This window comes from Lygodium microphyllum, chromosome 26, assembly GCF_053477565.2.
Source record: "Lygodium microphyllum isolate KBCC chromosome 26, Lygodium_microphyllum_v1.1.10, whole genome shotgun sequence".
NCBI classification, from domain to species: Eukaryota; Viridiplantae; Streptophyta; class Polypodiopsida; order Schizaeales; family Lygodiaceae; genus Lygodium; species Lygodium microphyllum.
In genome coordinates this window covers 75468179-75478478 of record NC_141160.1, presented here as the reverse complement: position 1 = coordinate 75478478, position 10300 = coordinate 75468179, and positions in this window count along the sequence as shown.

Genomic DNA, 10300 nt, shown 5'->3' with positions numbered 1-10300 from the left:
ACTCAATATCTTGACTCTAGGCTTCAAGTCCTTGATCATACACATTAAGATGCCTCCACATTTACTTGATTTATTACCTCATCAAATAAAGATATTGTCTTCCCTCTCTTTCGATTGTGTGTTTGTTTTGCCTTCATAGATGGGCTATTGGCACAACAAAACTATCATGATTGTAAGGAAAGCTTTGGGCCATACTAGAAAATAGTAGATAACATTTTTGTCACCTAAGAGGAGGCTAAGCTCCTCTTTGTGAATGTCCACTAGTAACATATTAGTAATACAATAACGTACTTGTAAAAAGAACAAGCCTACCATATTTACTCTGTCACTCTCACCCTTCTCTCCTTCACACTCTCTCTCTCTCTCTCTCTCTCTCTCTCTCTCTCTCTCTCTCTCTCTCTCTCTCTCTCTCTCTCTCTCTCTCTCTCTCTCTCTCTCTCTCTCTCTCTCTCTCTCTCTCTCTCCATATGCCTTTCCCTCTTTATTTCTCCATCTCTCTCCCCCCAGATGCCTTTCCCTCTTTGTTTCCCCATCTCTCTCTCCCATATGACGTTCCTCCCTATTTTCCAGTGTGTGTTGTGTTGTGTTGCGTTGTGTTGTGTGCGTGTGTGTGTGCGTGTGCGTGTGCGTGTGCGTATTTTCCCATATCTTAACTTCCCGCTTTTTAACTTTAGAAAGAGGGATTTCTTCCTTGCACCTCTTTCCATGCTCTCAATAGGTGGGCATTATTTTCTCGGCTCAATGTCTCTCCTTTTACAACTTCAGTTTGTAATACATTGTTCCTTCTTTGAGGCTCACATCTGTTCTCACAGGCATGCTAATCACCATAAAGATGTGTATACAAAATGCCCTATTTTCAGTCTATATCTCTAATGGCTGTAATCATACATGCACTATGTGGTCTTTGGTTAAAGGAGAAAGAAGGCAATGATAGCATCTACTTAGCAGAGCTTACTTAATTGATTGCTTAACAGCTACAATTAGCCTTTCATGCTAATGCAAGTTTGTTTTCTAAGAAGCTTTAGCTATGCATATAACATAGAGAAACACATAGACAAAGGCACAAGCTTTTAGGATTCTTAAACATTATGCTACCATTAAAACAATGCATAGGTGCAAGTTGTAACTTTTGCCATCATGGCGATTATCATGACTACTACAATAATCACATTTTCTATCATTTATGTACTTGTATCATGATGGCATCATAATCGTGACAATCCTACATTGTAGATTGTCACAGTTGTCTATAGGTCAAAGGTTATGATAGAATAGATAAGGCAATATACAAATATAATAGTCCATAAAATTCAACATATAGAAATGAGGACAAGGAGGCCAATCCCTAGGATAGTTTTTCAAATGAACTCACTAATCAACATTGAATTTTAGAGTCTGTAAATTTCACAGCCTATGAATTTTAACAAGTAAACATGAGTCCAAGGAGGTTGTGCCGATGTGGCCTCCCTAGGGTAGTTTCTCAATCTCATGTAATCAACAATTGTCTTGCATGCCTTGGCATGACTAAAACAAGATTTGATGCCTCTAGAGTCATAGTCCAAATCAACTTAACTCTACTCTTCATCAACACGTTAACAAGGTATCTATCTACACTTCCTTGTGCAATACTTAGGTACATGATCTTGTTCCTCTTTTGGTTGTCTCCTTGCATGTTGATGACTATTTCGTATCCTATTTGGTGCTTATTAGCTATTCATATCCTAAACATTGAGCTAGCAAATTGAAATCAATCCCTTGGATCTTTTAGAAATGTCATTTGTCTAAGATGAATGCATGTGAATTGTGTTGTTTGGAGTAGTGAGTAGCTCATTTGGAAGATTTTTATTACAGAGAATCAAGTACTTGGAAGCTTTTGTAGTGATGGACATGATCTTTGAGATGCTAGTGGGAGAGAAGAGTGCAAATGGCAGTGAGATCAAAGATAGAGAGCTAGGTGGGCTTTTAGAATATGCCACACCTTTCTCCAATAGTAAAAGAATGAAAAGGTGTCTAGACTATGCCAATCATGCACAAAGCATCACATCCAAAGGTTTGGAGATTGCTCAAGCTTAAAAACAAGTGTATGAATCTTGTCATCCACAGTGTGTTGTTTCCAACTTTTCTCATCTATGTAATATGTCAACCAAGGGTCCCAAGCAGTGCACTAGACATGATGAATAGAATGCAACTTGGTGGGAACCTCCAAGACATGCGGATGCATTTCGATCATATGCACATGGTTTGAGGTTGGCCAACTATGTGCACCCATGGTTATGATCCATACATTTGGGAGCTTTTCACAATTGCAACATGTGTTTCTAGGTTGAGATAAATTTTCTTAAATAGCATTATTGGAGGATGGTCAATGTTGGGTGGAAAAGAGAGCTTTCCAAAAGCTTGAGTTTCAATAATTTATGGCTAATGAGGCAAGAGCTAATTGAATCGCTATTCATATCATTTACTTTGAAGTGGCAAAGAACATAGTTATAAAGAAAGTGAGAAGTTACACGTTCCATTGTGAGCAGAGCGTAATGTGGATAGAAGGAGATGTATCAAACCTTCTTTGGAAGGAAATCATTAAAAATATGTCAAAAATGGACAAATACATCACCTAGGAATGTAACAACAGCCATGTGCAAACAAGAGCTTAGAAAATTCTAAACTACAAAGCATGCAATTGACAATGATATCCTTGCTCTTGAGACATGGTTGGCATGCTGGGACATTAGAACATTTCATTGGGGGTCAAGATTTGTTGCCCAAGATGAGTTTGGTATTTTTGTGCCACATATGAACCTTGGCAAAGGATGCTAGCATGAGGGCTTCTATTAGATACAAACAATATCTAACTTTGTTTAAAGCATGAAAACTAGATATGCCCGTGGTGTTGTTGCAAAGCATAAGGTATAATTCCTACTTGAAAGGAAATAAGTCTAGCACTGGCTTGGGGATGCGACATGGCAAACAAGTTGTATGCTCTGTGTGTTCTTTTACCTCTAGCAAGCGATGGTTGAAAAAGAATTCAAAGCAAGTGCATCCCCGAGTCACTTTGGATGAGGACAATCACAAGCTAGAGTTTGTTACTTTGATAATGGCTAAGCATAATGTTGTGTAGTGTGCTTGATCACACATAGGTAAAGAGCTCATCACCGTTAAGGAGACAAAGGTGCCAAAATAATGTGGGCAATTTGTAGAATCAAGCCAAAAACGAAAATGACATGATTTGGGAAAGTGACTTGTCGAATTGGGCAATGTGGAAAATATACATGCAATAACTATGTGAATGATTGTCGTGGTGTCCCAGTGCCTTGCTTTTGGGGTTGACAGAAGTACCCTGGTGGTGTCATCTAAGGGTTCATTTGGTTTTGTAATATCTTGAACACACACCCATGGGTGGTTCAAAAGCATCATGTTGTAGGACCAATAGGCTTGATGCAAAGGGTGTGGCCCATGGGCTTGAGGGAACAAGCTTGCTTTTGTTAGAGCTAACAATGCTTCAAAATTCTGAGTTTGCCTTGCAAAATGCCAACCTTATTGCTTCTAGTAGCCAACCTCCATCTGCATCTATTTCTACAAGTTGAAGAGAGTGAGCGCCGAAGTGGAAGCACGAAGTAGAAGCAAGAGCTATGGTGGAAGGAGCAACAACAAGAGAGAGACACACACACACAATGTGGGAACTCCAACAATCACAATGTGTGATCGGCCTTCCCTTTATTCAAATGTTATTAAAATAATAGAGAATGAAGTGACAATGATGGGTGCTCGCCACCTGTAGTGTACAAGTGTGCAAGTATGCAGGTATTATTAGTGTAACTAATACACAGTTGCTAGGCACTACCACCTTTACCCCCGACAACCTCCCACTTAAAGGCGAATGTGCCCCTAGTGATGAGAGAACTAGAAAAAAGTGACAAAGTACAAATGTACATAAGTACAATAGGATAAGGAAAGATGTCATCTCATCCAAAGCCCATCAACTTCCTAAGGAAAAATGCAAAATACTATGCTGAAAGGCTTTTAGTGAGCAGATTTGCAAGATTTTGGTCAGTTGAGATCTTGACAAGCTGAATGGACTTGTCCTCAAAACAATGATCTCTCGAATAAAGTGGTAATGCATCTCAATGTGCTTCATCTTTGCATGGAATACTAGATTTTTGACCAACTAAATAGCACTCATAGAATCCGAATGTAGTGTAAGGACCACATCAATAATGCCAAGGTTTGCCTAGCCAAAGAGCTTGCTTGTTGTAAGCCTCAATGGCTACAACATACTCTGGCTCTATACATAGTAGATAGGGCTATGCATTTCTACTCCTTGGACATCCAAGAAACAACACCTTCAACAAACATGAAGACATAACCAAAGGTGGACTTCCTACATTCTTCATGTCCTGCAAAATCAAAGTCAGTGTATCCCATGACTCCTATATCTTGGCCACCATAATAGACACACATAGTTGTTGTGCCCTTCAGGTACTTGATGATACCCTTGACGACATCCCAATGCCATCTGTTAGGTGTAGCCATATAGCATGGTACAACTCCCACTGCAAATGCTATGTCAAGGTGTTTGGCTATCATTGCATATATCAAACTACCCATATAGCATGGCATATAGCATGGCACAACTCCCACTGCAAATGCTATGTCAAGGTGTTTGGCTATCATTGCATATATCAAACTACCCACTACGAATGCATAAGGGATCTTGAGCATCTTGGCCTTTTGCACATCAGATTGTGGATAACTAGCTTGACTAACCTTAATCTGAGAAGGTAATGGATAGCCAATAGGCTTAATATCCTTAAGGTGCCCCTTAGAGCGATCGCATAAATGTGCATCCAAGAAAATGTGAGGCCTATTCCATGTCCTTCATCTCAATGCTCATCTTAAGCTAACCTTTCAGGTATCGTGATAGCCCCTCTTACTTGCATCCCCATAACCAAGAAAGATGCATTTCCTAGACTCAGGATCTAGCTTGCTGTACTTGTCCTTCGGTACATGGTGGAAAGTCTCATAACCAAAGACATGCAAATGAGCATGTGAGGGAGGTTTTCCATACCATACCTCCTCTACAACCTAACAGTCTCAAGAGCAATACATGGGGACCAATTTATCAAGTATACAATAGTAGTAGCTGCCTTAGTCCAAAAACATTGTGGTAAGCCTACCTGGATAAGCATACTATGAACTCACTCTCTTGAATCCTCATATTCATATGCTCAGCATACCATTCTTGGCTGGGGTGTACAAGTCGATCAACTGATGCTTAATACCCCTCTCATCACAAAACTACTCAAAGGCTTTAGAGATATACTTATCCCTATTATTTGACCTAATACATTTTAGCCTATACGCATACTAGTTCTCAACTAAAGCAAGCCAATGCTGAAAAAGTAGCCAAGTCTTTTGATTTTTGCTTAATAGGATATGTCCAGACCTTATGCATATAGTCATCAATGAAAGTAACGAAATATTTCACACCATCGAACAACTTGCAGGGCATCAGACCATATACATCTAAATAAGTAAGAGCCAAAGGCTCAAACATGCATGTCATACCAGACTTTTTATGTGTAGTGCATGTCTGTTTGCCATATAAACAATGATCATGAGACTCACAAATGGTAACTAAATATTTCACACCATCGAACAACTTGCAGGGCATCGAATCGCATACGTCTAAATAAGTAAGAGCCAAAGGCTCAAATATGCATGTCATACTAGACTTTTTATGCGTAGTATGTGTCTATTTGCCATATAAACAATGATCATGAGACTTACAAATGGGTAAGCATCTTCATTTCTTTCAAGAATATGTGCCCAATGTGAGAATTCCATAGAGTTACATGTGAAACTACATTGACTACCAAAATATGGTCAATTGACCCAAATACAAGCAAGGGGTAGAGAGTATTGGACTTAGCACCATGTGCAATGACAAGATTCCCACATGTAATCTTCCATGAGGAATCACCAAAAGAAACAACAAAGCCTACAGCATCCAAAGTGCTAGCTGAGATAAGGCTCTTCGTGAGAGTTGATACATGATGTATATCATGAAGAGTAAACATATAGCCTAAGCATATCACCAATACTAACTATCTCCAATGCCAAGTCATTATCCAAATTGGCAGATCTAGTCATACAATGATAGGAGTGAAACCACTCTCTATGAGGGTCACATGAAAAGAAGCCCTTGAATCTATCAATCAACACAAAGTATACCCTAACAAAGCATCAGTCAACTATGATTTATCAAGAGAAGAAGCTGCAAGTATGATATCATCATCAAAATCGGTCTCTACACAACATTAATCTCTTCAATCTTAACACTTAACTTGATAGGGATAATGTTGTGATTATCATTTTTGTCATGTACTTTACCCTCACCCTTTTCCTTGCACTTATCTTTGTGTATTTTATGGCATTGTGATCGAATATCCCCTGCTTTTCCATAGTAATGACAAGTCAATGAGGACTAACGGCCACATGACTTACTGCAAGACTATCCATGTGACTGTCCACATGACTGAGAGTGAGATTGTTGAGGGTCTCTCCCATGCCAGACATTACTGCTCCTACCATTATTGCCTCTAACTGTCAAAGCATGAGAGGTGCAAGAAGCATCAATATTCTTTTCATTAACCTCTTTAGTTAAGAGTGCACCCTCTACATCCTGCAAAAACTATACCCCATTAGTAGGCATGTTGGCACACATAACAATACGAAATGTATCCCATGATTTAAGTAGTATGACCAAGAGGAACAAGGGGAGTAGAGTACCCTTGAATTCAATCCCCTCATGTGAAGAAAAATAACTAATAATGGAATGAAACTCATTTAAGTAAATTGACATAGAAGTGCCCTCCTTCATGTGAAGGTCCATGAGTTACTTCAGCCCAATACACCTGAGAAGTAAGGCTTTACTGGTCATAGACATTGCGAATCTTTTCCTGTAAGTCCCATGTGGACTATCCATCAGAGAAAACATTATAAAACACTTGCTTAGAGAGGGACAATATGATGGTGGACTTGCATAGCTCACCTAATTTAGCCCAATCCTCTGCATTAGTAAGTTTGGGCTTGACATCCATATGTTTCAAAGGCCTACTAACCCGTATTTTCTGCACTTAAACTTGCCAAATTTTGGCTTTCCAATAGTTGTATTTGGAGCCATCCACCTTGTCAATATTAAATATAGCACTATCACTTGAGCCAACAACCATAATGAAGGCAAACAAGTGCACAAACTATCAAAGAAAGCTACTATAATTATTGCAAACAGTCTTAAAACCACTTCTACATCAAGTTGAAAATAAGGGGACTGACCAAGTAATGAACTATCCACAAACTCAATGCAAAGAACTGTCAAATGGAGGTGGTTGCTCGTATAAATAGTGCAATAAACTACAATTATAGCATGCTAAAAAGGAAGTATAATAGTAAGAAATCAATGCCAAAGATGGGCAATCATTGGTATAAGACAAAGTTCAAGTGCTAGGGAATAGCTCCAACTAGCAGTGAGTGTATGCGATTGGCACCAAGAACTATTAAATAATCAATGTGTCAAACTAAGATACATCCCATATGCATAACCATCATGCATAGACTGAGTCTCACGGGTAATACAAGAGGCCAACTAAAGGCATAACAGATTGAGCAATGTAAAGGAAGCTCAATACATAACCAACCAAGATGCATACATCACTGACAACATCTTGTGGATAGAGATAGATGCCAGCCCAAGAGGAATGTTAGATCAGCCCACTAAGCATCAACTACGTACATAAAGTATGACAAGAGCATATACATGTCATGAAGTCCCATAGTCTCACTGGAAGACCCTCAAGCTCAATTGCGCAACCAAATGCTCAATGTTATATTCAAGTGTCAAGTAGTGGCTCTCGCTAGAACAAAATTCAAATGCTAGACGAGCAAACAAAGCTTAAAACATATTGTGAAAGGCATCCATACATCCAAGATCCAAGTAGCATATATCCAAGAGCATCCAAGTCAAGATGGTCGGCAAAGCATCCATTGTAGCATCCGAGGCAATGACCAGCAAACCAAGGCCACTATCTAAAGCTCCAAAATAACTTAACGCAAGTGAAGACAAAGCCCAAATGTTCATCATACATAGCCAACACATATAGTATGCATATCAAACATCAAACATCCAAGCGGATTGCTTAAGTATCATCCAAGGCTAATAGGCATAAACTGTCTCAAGTGGATGCCTGAGGTAGCAAATGACAGACAATGTCAAGCACATATGAGCTTCAATCATGGCTCAAATGCATTTAAAAACCATGACCTAGCATGCTGCATCATCCATAAATATCAATACATCACTCTAAATAGTCGGTAAAAGCATCCAGGAGCAATAGACATATGTTTTCACTAATAAAATAAGCTTTAGCCCTATTATAAAAAGAAAAAAAATCTCTATCTAGATTGAGCAAATAAAGTGCACTAAATCAGCCCAAAATGATCTTGAATGCATTGACATAATATCCACAAGTGATTTGATACCAATAGGCATCAGTAGAAGCATCACATAAGCATGTAGAGACATGCTATCCCAAAACTATGAATAGCAATGATAGTGAATGTAGAGCTCAATATTGATGCCCAATGCTGAATACAAGTGCCTAGAGGCATTGCCAATGATCACGAGGGTTGCCAAGAGTGCAAGGAACCTTTTAGAGACTGGAGAAGTAGTTAAATTGATTTAGGAAGATCATGCTAGGAATAGGCGCAAATCACACAACTTGTCTTAGGGGTGCTACTGTAGGGTGTGTTAAGGCAAATGGGGGGCAAGGCAAGCTCCAAGGGTTACAAAGGAAGGCTGAGAAGAGGTCCAATGCAGCTAGAAGTAGCGTCGTGCAAGACATGGAGTATCGAAAGCATACCTTCGAATGAGAAGCCATGCCTACCAATGAAGAAACCTTCGAATGCAAACTATGAGGCTCAAGCTCACGAAGAAGAAAGATCTAATTACCAGTTGAAGGGAGTGAGCCCCAAAGGAAAGAGCTATGGTGGAAGGACACAAAGAGAGAGAGAGAGAGAGAGAGAGAGAGAGAGAGAGAGAGAGAGAGAGAGAGAATGTGGAAACTCCAACAGTCACAATGCGTGATCGGCCTTCCCTTTATTCAAATATCACTGAAAGAATAAAGAATGAATTAACAGTAATGGGTACCCACCACACCTACAATGTACAAGTGTGTGGCTATGTAGGTATTGTCAGTGTAACTAATACATGGGTGGCTAGGCACGTGCACCTTTACCCCCAACACAAGTGTTGCTAACTAATATTAACCTAGATACCAATTTGGGAATCTCGTTAAGTGGAGATCAAGGTTGATATAGGAATTTCATGAAAATATTCAAAAGGGTAGAGCTCTAGATGCAAATATTATTTGCAAGGCATTATGTAATGAGTAACATCTATTTTATGTTGCCATAGAAGGAGCAAAGCTTTGGGTGTTAATTAATCTATATTAGTTGTTGTACTGTATCAACTATAGAGTTTCCTTGTTGCACATTTGATGATTTATAGAAGAGAGAAAGCAAGAATCAAGTTCATGTTCCCTACAAGCATAAGTACTACATGTTCTTAAATGTTCTAGGCTTGGATCTCTTGTCACATGATATAATGAAGCATTCAACTAGGAAAAGAAATCTAACTAAAACTGAAATAGACATAAAATAACAAAAGAACTATTGCACCAAGACATCTTGCCATGTATTAATTATGAAAGTTCCAAACATACATGACAGCCATGGCTGATGCTTCACCTAGCAAGAAGAAAGCTAACATCAAGAAAGTGAACAGTAAAATTTTGTGAATGAGCCAAATATGTCTTCTCTTAGCCTCTTACCTTCTTTATCCTCACTTCCCATCTCCAAAGTTAAGGGTACATTTACATAGGCAAGGGCTAAATTTACAAGGGCTGGAAATTACAAGGTATGGAATTAGCATGATTCCAAAGTACAAAAATATCAAGGTATCTTCTTTCATGACAAACCATCCCATCCTAAGATGGTTTTGTCCTCAAAACCAAGGATAAATGGACCAAATCCAAGCCAAGGATGATAGTAGTCATGTCCATGCAGCTCCGATATGATAGCAAAGCACTTTCCATATAAGAGAGACCTTTATGTATACCAAACTGTGAGTAAACTGGTTGCTGTCCAAACAGGGCTGATTTACAAAAACTGTCATAACTTTTGATAGAGTGGTCCAAATGACAAATATGAAGTATAGAAATGAAGTATACAATCCCTAGTATCACCC